At 37.0% G+C, this 16,359-nt stretch overlaps 1 protein-coding gene across 5 annotated transcripts in view; it reads left to right on the top strand.

Moving 5' to 3' along the window:
- Positions 1–16,359, top strand: part of FUT9 (fucosyltransferase 9) — a 197,192-nt gene that overhangs the window by 73,817 nt on the left and 107,016 nt on the right. Inside the window, exon 2 of one of the 5 annotated variants that reach the window (XM_019442883.2) lies at positions 3,039–3,116. The exons of the other annotated variants lie outside the window; for them this stretch is intronic. The gene's annotated coding sequence lies outside the window, so the exon portion shown is untranslated. The remainder of the gene's footprint in view (positions 1–3,038; positions 3,117–16,359) is intronic. 5 annotated transcript variants of the gene reach the window in all.

Raw genomic sequence — 16,359 nt, 5'->3', positions numbered from 1 at the left:
CATCACATTTCAAAAATTTTCATTCATATCTCTTCAAAAATTTTTTCTGTATTTCCCTCCTTTTGGGACTCCTACTACATGTATATTAGATGCCTTAAAGTTTCTCAGAGCCTCTGATGGCTTATTCATTTTTCTCTCTTTGCATTCTATGCTGAAGAGTTGCTATTGTTATATCTTCAGTTCCACTCATCTGTCTTCTGCAGTATCGAATCTGTGGTTTATTTCATTTAGTGCATATTTTTTTCATCTCAGAAACTGGAGTTTTATCTCTAGAAGTTAGATGTGAGTCTTTTAAAAAAAATCTTCCATGTTTCTAACATGCTCAGTTATTTCCTTATCTTTTTTTAAATATATGAGACATCTTACTTTACTGCTTCCTTGCGTTCTTTGTTATTTTTTATTGGAAGTCATGTACTATAAATTTTTACTTTGTTGGATGCTGAATATTTTTGTTTGTCTATAAATATTGTTGAGCTTTATTCTGGAGCACATCTAAGTTACTGGAAAACTGTTTCACTTTTCCCTTTTGAGGTTTGCTTTCATGTCTCTTTGTTAGATGAGAGTAGAACAGCTTTTATTCAAGGACTAATTTTGTTCCCAGTTTTGTTTTTGTTTTTGTCAATGTTTATTTTTAAGAGCGAGAGACAGAGCACAGGCAGGGGAGGGCAGAGAGAGAGGGAGACACAGAATCTGAAGGAGGCTCCAGGCTCCGAGCTGTCAGCACAGAGCCCAATGTGGGCCTCGAACTCACAAACCATGAAATCATGACCTGAACTGAAATCAGACACTTAACCGACTGAACCACCCAGGTGCCCCCTAATGCTTTTTTGAATAATCTTCACAATGCCCCATGATTTATGAGATTTTTTTCATTCTGTCTAGTGAAACACAAACTATTTGTGGCCATATATGAGATTGTTCCCTCTCTTCTTTTTGGGTGATCCCCCTGCCGCCCACCATGGAGACTTTGCTCATACACATTTCATGATTAGTAGTTAACTGAGAGAGTCGTCTGCATATTTCCAGATATTTGCTATGGAGTTCTTTCCTTTCACATAATCTTCCCAGAGAACTCTAACCTATTGGCCTCCCTGAACTCCTAACTGTCTCCTTAACTCTGGAAAACCACCAAGCTCTGCCTGGGTTCCCCCTCTTTGTGCTACAACCTGCAACCTTTCACCTAGCAGGAATCTGGAGGAAGTTATAGTACTTGCTTTCTTCCCCTCTTTCAGGGATCACTGTCTTTTCTTGGCTGATACCTAATGTCTAAACTGTCGTTTGATGTATTTCTTCCTCTTTCTTTTTGCTGTTGTTGTTTCAGTCTAGAAGATTAATCTAGATTAATCTAGTCCATATTCCTGCATTTAGGCCAGAAGTACAGCGTACAAAGTGCAAAGTACGCTGTTTCTTCCTTCGGACATCTTACCTCTCTTTTACATAATTTCATCTCTTATCCCATTCCTTATTTATTCGGAAGACACATTTTATTCTTCTATTTTATCCTTGTAGTATTCCATACAATCCCTTCCATCTGGGGCACTAGATCAGTCATTTCTCATTTATTTGTGAGTTTGTATGATTAATATCTGCCCTCTCGTTAGGCTTTTAACCTCTTCCACATAAAATCAGAGACCACACTTGTTTTCTAACCAATGTATCCCCAGAACTTCCTACAATTCTTGCGCATTACAGGTGTTTACCAAGTATTTAGTAAATTGGTGAGTGAATTGACCAAGATCTCCTTTCATAAAATTTGCTTATTGGGTTGTAATACCTTTGGATCATTTTTCTTTCTGTGGATTATTCTATGCTCTCATTTATCTTTCCCATGTAACTAATACATTTAAATGCAGTTTAGGTGTCTCACCTAGATGAGAGGGAATGGGTGCTGTGATTGACAACACATCTAGAACTATGGGGATTGGATGGATCGTGTTCCAGGCAAGTAGGAGGGATATTCCAATCTTGGCAATAAACACATAAATGTATGTTAAGAAACTGCATAGCAGAGTTAATAAATTGTGTATTACAAATTAGGATATATAACAAAAGATCTCTGCAACAAAAACCAACACTGAAATTTGCCTTTTTTTATGTCTCTGTTATTTATGAGCACATAATTATCACTCTTCCTAAGGGAAAAAGTGAAAGGGGCTTGAAAGATATTAAGTGGTTAAGGAGCCACAAAAAGTGAGTTTCCAAACTCACTGGAGCTTTTAACAGCTTTTAGCAGCTGTTTAATGGAGAGCAAATAAAAACATCATGGCAGCTCTTTTCAACACTTTTGTTCTTTCAGTTTAACAAACATTTATTGAGTATCATGTATGTGTAAGCCATGGAACATGCACTGTGAGGCACATGATAAATAGAAAACAAACTCTGCTTTCAGAGAACTTTCCATGTGGAGGAAATAGACTTTGCCAACATGCTACAGTGCAAGGCAGAAGCCAGTATCATGGTACCACTATACGAAGCATAGTACCATCGACTTCCATGGATCAAGCCTATTTGATGGTACCAGGGACTTAACACACATTATCTTAATCTGTGTAACAGTCTTTCAGAGGAAGATACACATTAGCATTCCAGGGTTTACAAATGAATAAACTAAAGGACAGAAGAGTTAAAAAGCCCACTATGGTTACATGGTGACAGAGCCAGAATTAAAACCCAGATCTGTATGACCCCTAAGCCCTGGTTTGCTGCACTGCAAGCCAAGTATATAAGTTATGGTGAACCTAATGAGCCTGTAAAACAGTATGCCTTTCTACTCGAAGCCAGTGTTCCCTCACGTTTGATGCTGTTCTGTGAAAGATCCCAAGGTCAAACAACCTTTGGAAATGCTGTGTGTCACATACTTAAAAAGCTCTGAGAAACTTTTTAGAAAAGAAGCCCTGCTTTTTTCATCACTTAACTCAGCACTTCCCGGAAGGTATTTGAACAGGGAATTCTTTTTTTATGTAACACATCATGAGAAACTGTTTCAGACGAGGAGATATAAAGCCTCTTTTTAATTCTAATACTGATCTGTGTTTCAGGTGACACTCCATGCCTTTTATCACCCCATGCTTCTGCTGAGACTCTTCTCTGCCTGAAACACCCATGTTCTTTTTGTGATATGTGGTGAATTCTTATTTATTACATTAGTTCCACTGTCAGGTCATCTGTGAACTCCTCTGTTAACCCTTCACCCACATGCATACGTGTGTGTGTGTGCACACACACAGACACCCACATACATACAGAATAAACACTAAAAGCTATATTGTAACAAAAGAATGTTAAAGAGCATCTTTAATGAGCATTTACTGTATAAAAACTGGTTCAACACATCACAAATTATTATTTATTATTATTATTTGTTATACCTTTAATTCCCCTTTAGCTCACAATTATTATTTATTATTATTATATGTTATACCTTTCATTTCCCTTTAGCTCACATCATCATTTGTCTGATCCTCCTTACAGAAAACTCCTCTAGAAAGATGTCTACACTGCCTGATTGTGACTCTTTTCCTCTCTCTCTTCCTTGAACACAACTCAACCAGGCTTGTCCCATCATTTGCTATAGTTGTTGTGTCTTGTGTACCAACAGCTGCTACGTTGATAAATCCAGGCAAAGATTCAGTCCTCGTTTTACTTGAATTTTCAGCAGCATTTGACAAAGCTAATTCCTCTTCACAAATTCAAACCTTCCGTCTCTTGTCATCCAGGACACTGTGCATTTCTGATTTTCCTTGTGTATCAAAGGCAACTTTTTGTCATCTGCTTTATTGGTTCTCCTCATCTCCATAGCCTCTAAGTGTTCACCTACTCTGGCTTTTAGCAGTCCTTCCATTGGTGATTCCATGTTGAGTGTTGTGGCTAAGAACACAGCTCTTTGGGCCCGACTCTCTTTGAATCCCAGCTCAACTGCTTTTAATGTTAGATGTGTACACTTAGCTAACAGTCAATCCACTCTCATTTCAGGTACCTCATCCATAAAAATTGGGATTATAACAGTACCTATCCCATAGAATTGTTGGAGTGTTACATGAGTTAATATCTGTAAAAGTGCTTAGAATGATACCTGGCACTCTATATGTTTACTGATATTATCAATTCTCTAATGACTCATAAAATATATCTAGCCTAGACTTCTGCCACACACTTGTGGATAATGCATCCAACTACTTACATAATGCCTGCACTTGAAAGTCTAAGACACATCTCAAATTTGTTATGTATGAAATGGAAAATCTTATCACCCTTAACCCTGGGCTAACTCAGTAAATGGCAACTACAGCCAGCTGCAAAGGCTAAAAGACTTGGAGGCATTCTTGGGTCCTTTCCTTCTCCCAGATCATCTATCCGGGTGTCAGATCGAGTTTCTTCTGCCTTCCAGTTATCTAGAATCTTACCATTTCTTACCACAACCATTCTAACCCTTGGTCCAAGGTCCCAGGTTCCCTCACCTGAAGTATTACACTAGCTTCCCAACTCATCTCTCAGCTTCTGTCCTTGCTACCCCGTGGACTATCTTCAAAATAGCAAAACAGTTATTTTAAAATATAAATCAGACCATGTCACTCCTTTGCCCATAGCCTTCTGAGACTTCCTACCTTACTAATGAAAAGCTCTAATCCTTACAATGTTTTGACAATTTCTCTAATCTGCCCCCAACCACTCTCTGAAACTCTCTATCTCATCTACAATCTCCACATCTTCACTTCCACTCTCTCTGCTCTAGCCTCCTCCTAGGTCTTCCAGCAACTCAGGCATGCTCCTTTTCAGGGTCTCTGAACTTGCTGTCTCTTCTACCTGAGTATTCTCTTCCCAGCCACCTGCACGGTTGTGCCCCTCATTCCTTCTGATCCTTTGTCAATTTCCACCTTCTCCAGACCTTCTTTAACTATTACAACTCCACTCCACTTCAGTCCTCTTTTCTGTTTGATTTTTCTACCTAGAATTTAAGACAATATGGCACACTATAGCTTTTATTCATTTGTTTCTTTATTATTCATTTCCTCCCTCTAGTTTATAAGCTCAGTGAGGGGACACATTTTACTTCATTTGTTCCTTGCATATCCACAGTGCATAGCACACTATATGGTATGTAATAGGCACTTAACAAATATTTATAGAATAAGTGGCTTCCCCCTTCCCCAGGATAGTTGAAGAAAATAAGACTCATAGAGGTAATCTGCTCAGAGCATCCAAAATTTGCTTAAGACATCCGAGGTAAAACCACAGAGGTAGAGGATGCAGTCAACCAATATATAACTTACAGAGGATAAAAGGTATATGATCATGTATTGCATACTCTTCATCCTTAGTAGAAGGGGACTTCCTTGAGAGCAGGAACAGTTTTAGTCATCTTTATAACCTGGTACCTAATACCTTGTTGGGATGATACAAGCCCTGATGTGATCATAGGAGCAGCTCCTTAGCTCAAGATGGCCAACTGTGTGCCTCTGTTTTAACTCTGCTTTCAGTGGCATATATCGGTCACTTGGAATTGGCCTTAGTGGAAGTATTTACACTGTGGAAATCACCACGCACTACATATTGGATCTTTTTCCCCAGAGGGTTGGTTGTTAAATATTTGTCTGCATATCACTATATAAAAGACAGTTTAAAAAGATGTTTGGTGCATGAGGGAATGAATTAGTGAGTAAAATTTATAGGGGAGAGATTATAGGCCAAGGCATCTTTTAGTTCATTTGTGATATAGAGGAAGTGAGAAGAAAGTGAAAGCTGACAATAAATAACTTTCAATGAACATTACAAAATAAACACAATAAAAATTAAAATCCTTAAGATAGAATATAATTCAATTTCCTATTCTATGAGAGAATTTTATATAAATCAACTACCAAAAATAAAACCTTCCAATGAAAGGTAATCTTAGGAAATTAGGTAAAGCTCTACTTCTTCCTTCTGGAATAAAAAAAAATAAAATTCATATTTCTCCCCAATTATATATCCTACATAATTATTCTCATTTTGTATCTCATCACGTGCATCTGTGACTCTTTCATTGAACAAATGTTTCCTAAATATTTTTCAGCCACCATTCCTTTTAAGATAATCACCTCCATAAAAAAAATGTAATGGCATATAAAGTTGTTCATACAACTTCCGGTCTGTTCATGCAACAGACCTTCAAAGTACTGTCCATAGGCCCTGAGTTAAAGAATAGACATACTGTGCTAGAGTGAGGGGCTCTTGGGAGCCAGCTATTTGTTGAAATCATTCCCTATTTTCAGCATGTGTCTGGAACAATGACACTTTAAAATAGGGCACCTGGGTGACTCAGTCAGTTAAGCATCTGACTTCGCTTCATGTTCCTGAGTTTGAGCCCCGCATCGGGCTCTGTGCTGACAGTTCAGAGCCTGGAGCCTGTTTCAGATTCTTTGTCTCCCTCCCTCTCTCTGCCCCTCTCGCACCCATGCTCTATCTCTCTCTCTCTCTCAAAAATAAATAATTTTTTTTAATTTAAAATAGAAAACACAGAAAAAAATAAGACTTCTAGATTGACTGGATGGATAGAATGGATAATCAGTTATTTCAGATACCCTTTACTGCCCCTGAGATCTCTTTTCCAAAACACCTTTCATTTTGTTTACCATTTATTTATAAAGCATGATTTTCAAAACCTATAATTTTTTAGATCACAGCTCTCTGATAATTTTCAACTTTGTACCATTTATAATACCAAACTGAATGCTCTTCATTTCTAATAGAGACGGTTAAGCTGTTGCCTTTTTTCCCCTTTGGAATACACAGTTCTACTACACTTCAAGTTTTCATTAATGTTCCAGGCAACATTGGCATCACCCATGTGTCACAATGATCTCTCATTTAGCTAAAATTCTAGATCTTGGTCACCTGAAGATCTATTAAGCTAAAGTCATTACATTTCTCTACTTCCTCAGTGGATTTTACACCTAACTCTGTCCTTTTACTATTTCATTCCCTTGTCAGTTTCTTTTTTTTTTTTTTAATTTTTTTTTAACGTTTATTTATTTTTGAGACAGAGAGAGACAGAGCATGAACAGGGGAGGGTCAGAGAGAGAGGGAGACACAGAATCCGAAACGGGCTCCGGTCTCTGAGCTGTCAGCACAGAGCCCGATGCGGGGCTTGAACTCACAGACCGTGAGATCATGACCTGAGCCGAAGTCAGCCGCTTAACCGACTGAGCCACCCAAGCGCCCCCCTTGTCAGTTTCAACCCACTGTTCTTGTCTGTGAAATTCTTTGTAAAATCAATTATGTGACATAGTACCTTGAGCCCCACATTTAAAATCATATCCAAATTTTTTAACTATGTCAAATAATATCATGTCATCAAATAGTTGATTTAAAAATGATACAAAGACAGGAACCTGGGTGGCTCAATCTGTTAAGCGTTGGACTCTTGGTTTCAACTCAGGTCATGATCTCAGGTTTTGTGAGTTCAAGCCCTGCATTGGGTTCTGCACTGACAGCTGCAGAACCTGCTTGGGCTTCTCCCCCTTTCTCTGTCTTGGCCCCTCCCCCAACTTGCACTCTGCATTTCTCTCTCTGTCAAAATAAATAAACATTAAAAAAAATTTTTAAGGGCACCTGTGTGGCTCACAGTTGAGCATCCGGCTTCAGCACAGATCATGATCTCACAGTTCATGGGTTTGAGCCCTGTGCTGGGCTCTGTGCTGATGGTTTGGAGCCTGAGTTGGATTCTCTGCCTCCCCCTCTCTCTCTGCTGCTTCCCTACTCATGTGCTCTTGCTCACTCTCAGAAATAGATAAATAAACATTTTAAAAAATATTTTTAAATGATGTAAAGAAAGATTCAATGAAAGAAACCAGAGGCATCCTACAACTGGACATGGAGATATTAACCAGTATTATTTGGTAGGAAGGATTTATCTGCTAAAAGCTCAACAGACTGCACAATAACACTATCCACATATACTCATCTCAACCACAAAGATGTTAGGAATTATTTCAAATGCTTTGTTGAAATCTAGATAATCCAGATGAGGCAGCACATCATCTGTGAAATCTTTCCCTGAGATTCAATTATACATCAATACTTTGTGTTCCCCTGAAATTTCATGCATGTCCCTATCAGAGTCCTTACCACAATATGCCAAATCTCCATTTGTACCTGTCTTCCCAAGTATTGTGAAGTCCTCAGAGAGTGAGTCTTCCTTTATGCTTCCTTTATGTCTACATTCTCAGAACGTCTCATTGTGCATAGTAGTTATTCAGTAAATATTTGTCAAACTGTTGAGTTAATAATAGAGATATTCTCATATGTTACCTCAGGATGTAGAGTCTTATATAAAGTTTGCAGTTTTCTCTGAGCTTATTCTAGGATGCAAATCACCAAAAATAATTCACAACAATTCATGGGAATAGATGCGCCAGTTCACCTCTTTGTGCCTCACTTAGAACACTCTTACTATTTTAAATTCATGTGCATATGGAATATGTGACTTGGTTTTATTACGGAAAGATAATTTCATCCTTTTAAAGCTAAAACTGTATGTGCTATTACGGTTATTTCTCTTTTCTTTCTCTTATACTGCATCTTTTGTATTTCTTTTTAAAATGTCAAAAACAGCATCTCATTAACACCTCTCAGAGAACAGTTGCCAATGTTTCCATTCATAGACTTGATACTTGGAGTGCCTCCTTCCAAATCATAGGAAAATGATAAAATGCAACAAAATCACAATGTTTCTGCATATTTACGCACTCAGGTATATAAAATTTACACTGAAGTTTCTGTTCTTTGCCTGATACTAATCCATTTATTTAAGTATTTGGAGAATAAAATGCCCTTATCATATGGTTACCTTTTGATATCCAGACACAGATCTATTTTTTCCAAAGCCAATTTATATAAAATATACAAAGATAAAATATCCAGCATTCCTGCATGCAGGTTTAGTAATTAGTATCAACTACAGACTGGAAAACTCAATGGAGGGAAAACAAAGTGACCTTGTACTTTATGTGTAATCTTTATTAATTGAACTCTAAGCTAGCCCTTGAGATTTTTATGCAGTCTGCCGCAGAAAGGTCAGTGGAATACCAATAAATCCTCTTATATTTATTAGTTCATTCTGCAAATGCTAAAGTGGAGTGAAAATTGATTCAATTCATTTGTAATCCAATACCAAAAGGGGAAAAGTGATTTTTAACTCATCCACTAACATATACATGGAAAAATAACATTCCCAAGGAAAATCATGGAATGTTTTCAATAGCAAAGGGCACATAAGAGCTTGACCATGTCTGTAATTTCTTACCATCTTATAAAATTTCTGCAGGAGCGCCTGACTGGCTCAGTTAAAAGAGCATGTGACTCCAAATCTCTGGGTCATGAGTTTGAGCCCACATAGGATGTAGAGATTACTTAAAATAAATAAACTATTAAAAGAATTTAAAAACTTTTTAGGGGCACCTGGGTGGCTCAGTCGGTTGAGAGTCCGACTTCAGCTCAGGTCACGATCTCGCGGTCCGCGGGTTCGAGCCCGCGTCGGGCTCTGTGCTGACGGCTCAGAGCCTGGAGCCTGCTTCCGATTCTGTGTCTCCCTCTCTCTCTGCCCCTCCCCCGTTCATGCTGTGTCTCTCTCTGTCTCAAAAATAAATAAACGTTAAAAAAAAATTTTTTTAAATAAAATAAAATAAAATAATTTAAAAACTTTTTAATCGCATTTTTGCAAGGAAATTATGATTTCAGCACAGAGCCCAATGCAGGGCTCAATCTCATGAACCGTGAGATCGTATCAAAGCCGAAAATCAAGAGTCAGGTGCTTAACAACTGAGCCACTGGGGCGCCCCATGGTTAAGGTGGTTTATAGGCTCCAAGAATACAACATAAATAATATAGCCAATGCCCTAAAAAATCAAAATCTAATGGAAAATAAAATACTGAGACCTCAGTTACTACAATACAAGGTAAAGTAAGGGAAATACTTTGACATTGATGTGAATTAATGCATAGAGGCTTCAATTATGAAATTTTATAAAATGAGAAAGATTTGAGTTGTGCATTGGAGGATTAGCATAACTTCACAAGTTTTAAAGGATATTCTAAGCCAAAGAAAAAATATGTGCAAGAGCTCTGAAAATCTCTAAAGATATAACATAATTGACAAGTGAAATACAGCGCTGTTTGACTGCAAGAGAGCAAGTAGTCATGATAGTTAAGCCCAGAAATGAAGATGGGAGTTAAAATTTGTAGGTTTTTCTTTCCATGCTAAATTGTTTGGACTTTAGCTTCTAGGCAGTAAGGAACTACTGAAAATTTTTGAAGTGTGGAATGGCATGAGTTAAACCTGAGTGTCTGTCAGTGTTTTAAAACGTTTTCGTTGGTGACAACACAGAAGGTGTAAAAACTTTAATTGCCCTGGTCTAAGTGAAGGAGTTCTTGGTTGTGGTAATGGAACTGGACTTGAAAGGAGGGGAAAGCTTTATTAAAGTTAGAATTAGGACTTGGTGTTTGGATGAAAGTGAAAGTTAAGGAAAATAAAGATGGCATTGGGGTTGCTACTCAGTATTAATTGTTTATGATCACAGCCAATTATGCATTCTTAAATATAACTAAATATTTCATATCTAATTTAATTTTAATTGGAGTATTCTTAATCCTGAAAATTTTTAAGTTTATAAATCTCTAAATAATCTTCCAGTTCATGCATATATGTATGAATGTGTTTTATTTTACCAAAAGACTTTCAAGAATAGTTTTTCAGAGGAAACGAAAAAATTAAATTATAAAAGTTAAGAACAAAAAACGTACATTTCATTACATGACCAATCATTTCATTAAGGAGATCACAGTTTTTCTCCTTGACTTGAGGAGTAGAGGAACAGTCTTTATCCTTCCCCATTCTGCTTTACTACCTGGTTAGTATCATCAGGAATTCATCTTTTTAGAGTATGATGAATAAAGAAATGCATGTATATAAAAACATATTTGATGTAATTAAAAGTTATTTCAGTTCATTTGATATGGTGTATGTGTATGAGTGTGTGTGAGTGCATGTGTGGGTGGCGAATGCCTCAAGAGGTAATTGAAGAACATTTCAGTAAAACACAATGAAACACCCCTGATTTATTCAATTACATGCAGATAACAGCTTCCTAATATTACATCTATACATAGAAGTACGTAGTGGTGTTCTTGCAAAGATCATTCCTTATTTCTTGAAAATGATGTATGCTAGTGAGCAGTTTAAAGGATGAAATACATCATAATCATATTCACTAGAATGCCAAAATAAGAACGATATATTAGAAAAACTTTGTGTATAAACAAAGCACTAAATTCATCTAAGTTAAAAAAAAACCTAATTATCAAGTCATAACCATTAAACAGAATAAACTGATAAGATGTTATCTTCTTACTGGGATAATTTTCTGATACTCATGTGTTTTTTCTTTTATGCAAATCCTAGAACCTATCATTGCTTTGGGTTATTTGTAGCCAGTAAGATTTTCATGGTCAGGTGCTTCTCTTTAAGAAGCGTTATAAATTCTTTCTCTCAAATGGTCCATGAGTCTACCTTTGAGACACATTTTGCTACAATACAGTCATCTTTAATTTAGAGTTGTATATGTGAACAGCCTTAAATTTATGACTTGGTTTATAATTACATGTGACTCGCTGAATTTGACTTAAATTTTATAAATGTAGTTGGGTGTGATACCCACATCAAATAGCATATAGAATTTATGTGCTTTCCACCATTATGCCAAATTTGAAGGAAAAACATCTCCCAATTACACTAGAGAGAATAGTTTAAGCTTATATTCCTCCCACACATCCAGCTACACAGTAATATTTTATATGCCATACAAGCCAATAGAAATTACATATTGAATTACACTTGGAGGAACTGAAAAAAGGTCGGAATGACTAGAATATAATGGAAAAGACCAAGAGAGTAGTAGGCAAGGTCTAGACCCCCTTTTGCTCCCCTAAGCTTTTGGGCTGTTGGAAAATAACAAGAGGAGAACACATAGGCTACCTGCTTTCAGCAGTGTATATTTAAGAGGTATATGTGTGTACATATGCACACACGTATATACACACACATATATGTATTTTTTAAGATAATTCACTTCTTCCTCTCTGCCCTTAATTTCCATTTCCCAAATGAAAAGAATTATCAAGAATTCATCACTGTAGCATCCCACCATTACCCCCAAATAACTCCTTACCCAAATCAAAGTTAAATCTATGAATGAAGTGTTAACTTCCCAGGACTGCTGTAACAAATCACCACAACCAGATAGCTTAAAACAATAGAAATCATTCTCTCAAAATTCATGAGGTTACAAGTCCAAAATCAAAGTATGGGCAGGGGCCAGGCTCCCTCCAAAGGCTCCAGGAAGAATCCTTCCTTGTCTTTTCCAGCTTCTGGAAGTTGCCAGCAATCCTGGATGTTCCTTGGTTTGTCTCTGCCTTCACATGGCCTTCTTCCTTGGGTGCTTCTGTGTCTCCAAAGTCTTCTCTTCTTATAAGAACATAAGTCATTGGACTTAGGCCCCATCCTAATCCAGTGTGACTCTGTCTTAACTTCATCTCACCTGCAAAGACTTTCTTCCCAAATAAAGTTCCATTCACAAGGGGCACCTGGGTGGCTCCATCAGTTAGGCATCTGACTCTTGATTTCAGTTTAGGTCATCATCTCACGGTTCATGAGTTCAAGCCCCGCATCTGGCTCTGCTCTGGTAGCGGGCAGCCTTCTTGGGATACTCTGCCCCCCTCTCTCTCTGTGCTCTTCCCCTGCTTGTTCTTTCTCTCTTTCTCAAAAATAAATAAGTAAATGTAAAATCATAATAATAAAGTCCCATTCACAGATACTGAGAGTTAAAACTTGGAATAGATCTTTTTGGGGACACAATTCCATCCACAGTAGGGGAAGCTAATATTGGGTAGTTGTTTAGAAAGACTACCCAGTCCATCTGATTACATCAATTTATATCAAAGTCAGAATAACTTTAGGGTTTGCATTTTTAAAGAAGGGCTTTGTAACAGAAGTGTATCAATAATGAATAGACTCGTAAGATCAAGACATTCATGGCACTTGCTTCCTGAGCTTCCAGTGAAGACTTTATACTTCATTTTAACTTTTTCATGTTATTATGGATTTAGATTTCATAATGGAAGATATGAAGGACATTCATGAAAAATATTTTGGCAACATAAAACTATACAAATGTAAAATATTTGGGGAGGCCTGGATTTCTTTTCTTCTAAAATACTACCTAAGTGAATGAAAAAAAAGAGTAGAAACAAAGGAAAAGAGTCTTTGCAAAGTTTAAATTTTTTCTTAGTGTTTATTTTTGAGAGAGACAGAGACAGAGCGTGAGCAGCGGTGAAACAGAGAGAGAGGGAGACACAGAATCCGTGAGTGAGTATGCATTCACAATCATGGGACACTTGTCCCTGAGTGGGGTAAGGACAGGAGAATATGGCAACTTTATTTAGGCCATTAAAATCCTGAAGTTAACATTTTAAAATTATTCAAAAACAAGTGAATTCATTTTAAGACAAAATGTTTTGCCTTATATACAAACTGCTTTTCAGAGTACAACTTTGTTGTAAAATTGGCCCATACTCTGAACAATAAATATATATTCTTTTTTAAATAGCTTGGCTTATTCATAAATTATATGCGATCAATACACAGCTCCAATCATTGTATTTAATGTAGCAATTGCAGCTAAAATTGGAATGGATTTTTTTTTCTCAGAATAGTATTTGTTTGGCAATCAAAATTTAATAAGAAATTCTGATGTTAAAAATCATTCATCAGTTTTAACACAACTTTAGAAGAGAGGGAATACATTACTCTAAATTAAGTTGCCATGGTATAAAATACCCATTTACATTTTTTTAGGATTAGCATTTCTTCTTTGTTGATTACAAAAAAGAAGTATTATGCTAAACTTTATTATTTTGATTATTGATGTCCCAAGAGATTTTGGTCTGAATTAAAAGGCTACAGTTTAAATTTTATAATTAAAATTTATGGTGAAACATTTATTTTTCATGCAATTAATTTATACTCAAGAAAAAAATTTAATATTTATTTAAGTAATCATGAGTTTCCATAGTGCCTTTTAGTCAACTGTTTTGAACACTCTGAACTGACATAGCTGTGACTCTCTACAGTGTGGTTCCCCAAACATATGCAACAAATTCTCCTGGGAAGCAGAGAGCTTGTTATATGTGGAAATTCTGTTCCCTACCCCAAACCTCTTTATCAGCATCTCTAGGAAGATAATTCATGAATCTGTTTTGAATAAGCCATCCAGATTATTCTTATGCTTATTAATGTTTGAGAAGCCAGAATTAAAGAGGACAGACCAGTGGACCCTAACCTTTTCAATACTGGCGTTCTTTAGGCTTTGCAATATACTGGGAGAACCGGTTCAGTGGCTGTCAACTTCTTTCAGAGGAAGTCATCCAAGGGACATAAGAGAGAAAGCATGAACCACATCCCAATGCCCCCAGAGTTCTGGGAGCCTAGCCAAAGACAGCAGGCAGCATGCTTGGAGCCCAAAAGAAATATTCACAGATTTCTCTTCCCTTCCTCCTTTTTTTTCTCTCTCCTGCTCCTTCTCTTCCATTTTTGTTCCCTCCTTTAGTTCTTTCCTTCTGTCTTCTCAATGCCTTCTCCAATTTTGTCAGAATCGGGAGGAGGAGGGTGTCCAGAGAAAAAAGACAGCTTATCAAAAACCCTCCCTTATCCCATCTCCCTCAATCTCACTGAACATCCTTACAACATGTGGTTATAAAGGAAAGTGTCCATTTTTTGTTATTGCCATAGGCAAGAAAAGAAAAAGAAAGGAAGGAAGGAAGGAAGGAAGGAAGGAAGGAAGGAAGGAAGAAAATAACCACTGTCACTAACCATCTGTTCCTGGCGTGTATCCCATCTTTGGTCCCAGTGAGGCATCTCCTTCTGGATGAGTGTGACTGAGGATGGATATAAGTGTCATGCAATCTTTATTCTTGACTTTAATTCTTATCTCCCATTTCCAGATTCTTCTTCCAAGGAGGGTTTTAACAGGTAGGATCAGAAATCAAAACACCATCTGAACAACCAGGAAGTGCACTTGCTTTTTGGGAGGGGCCACTGGAGCTCAGCCCAGTGCTCATCCTGTCCCTCACAAGCCCCTGGGCTACCAACTGGCCTGTCTTTCCTTGGCCTGTCACATCACAAATCAGGGTTTATCTCTCATTGACTTAATTACCTGAAGATCTCCCTCTCCCCCACCAGAGCTAGAGAAGTGAGGAGATGGAGTGCTTAAATGTTATTGACTCAATTTAAAGATAGGAAAAATGAAACCAGTTTAAGACCCATATCTCGGTGAAATTAAAAAACAAACAAACAAAAAAAGATTCATTATGGTCTAAACCAGAAGGTGGCAAAAATGGTCCATGGGCCAAATCTGACCTGCTGCTAGTTTTTGCAAATAAGAGTTTATTGGAACACAGCCACAGCCATTTGTTTTTCTATTATTTATCTGCTTTCACACTAGAATGTAATTGAGGAATTGTGACAGAAACTGTATAAAAGATGAGTACTATAGAAATCCTTGACTTTACCTTTGGACTGTAACGCCTGAAGTATTTACCATCTGCTTCTTCAGTGCACAGTTTGCTAATCCCTGGTCTACATCAAAACATTCATCATTTATTTGTCCAATTTCTGAAAGCAAAGTATTCAAATTAAGTTCCATAAAAATATTCCCCATAGCAATAAAAAATCTGAATAGACCAATTACTAGTAAAGAGATTAAATCAGTAATCCACAATTTCCCAATAAAGAAAAAAACCAGGACCAGATGGCTTCACTGGTAAATTTTACCAACCATTTAAAGAAAAATTAATACCAATCCTTCTCAAACTCTTTCCAAAAAATCAAAGAAAAGGGAACACTCCCAAACTCATTTTATAATGCCAGCATTATCCTCATACCAAACCTAGAAAAGCACACTACTAGCGAGGAAACTATAGGCCAAAGTCCCTGATGAATATAGATGCCAAAATTCTAATAAAATACTAGGAGCCTGAATTCAGCAGCACATTAATAGGATCATTCAACATGATCAAGTGGGACTTATCTTTGGAATGCAAGGATGATTCAACCTACATAAATCAATCAAGGTGATTCACCGTAGTAACAGAATGAAAGAAAAGACTCATGATCACCTCAATAAATGCAGAAAAAGCATTTGACAAAATTCTGCAGTCATTTATGATAAAAACTCAACAAATTAGTCATAGAAAGAATGTATTTCAACATAATAAATTCCATATATGGTAAGCCCACAGCTAACATCATACTCAATGGTAAAAGGTTAA

Source organism: Panthera pardus, unplaced genomic scaffold (genome assembly GCF_024362965.1).
Source record: "Panthera pardus isolate Hobbes unplaced genomic scaffold, ASM2436296v1 HiC_scaffold_17, whole genome shotgun sequence".
NCBI lineage: Eukaryota > Metazoa > Chordata > Mammalia > Carnivora > Felidae > Panthera > Panthera pardus.
This window is presented reverse-complemented; position numbering and strand designations above follow the sequence as displayed.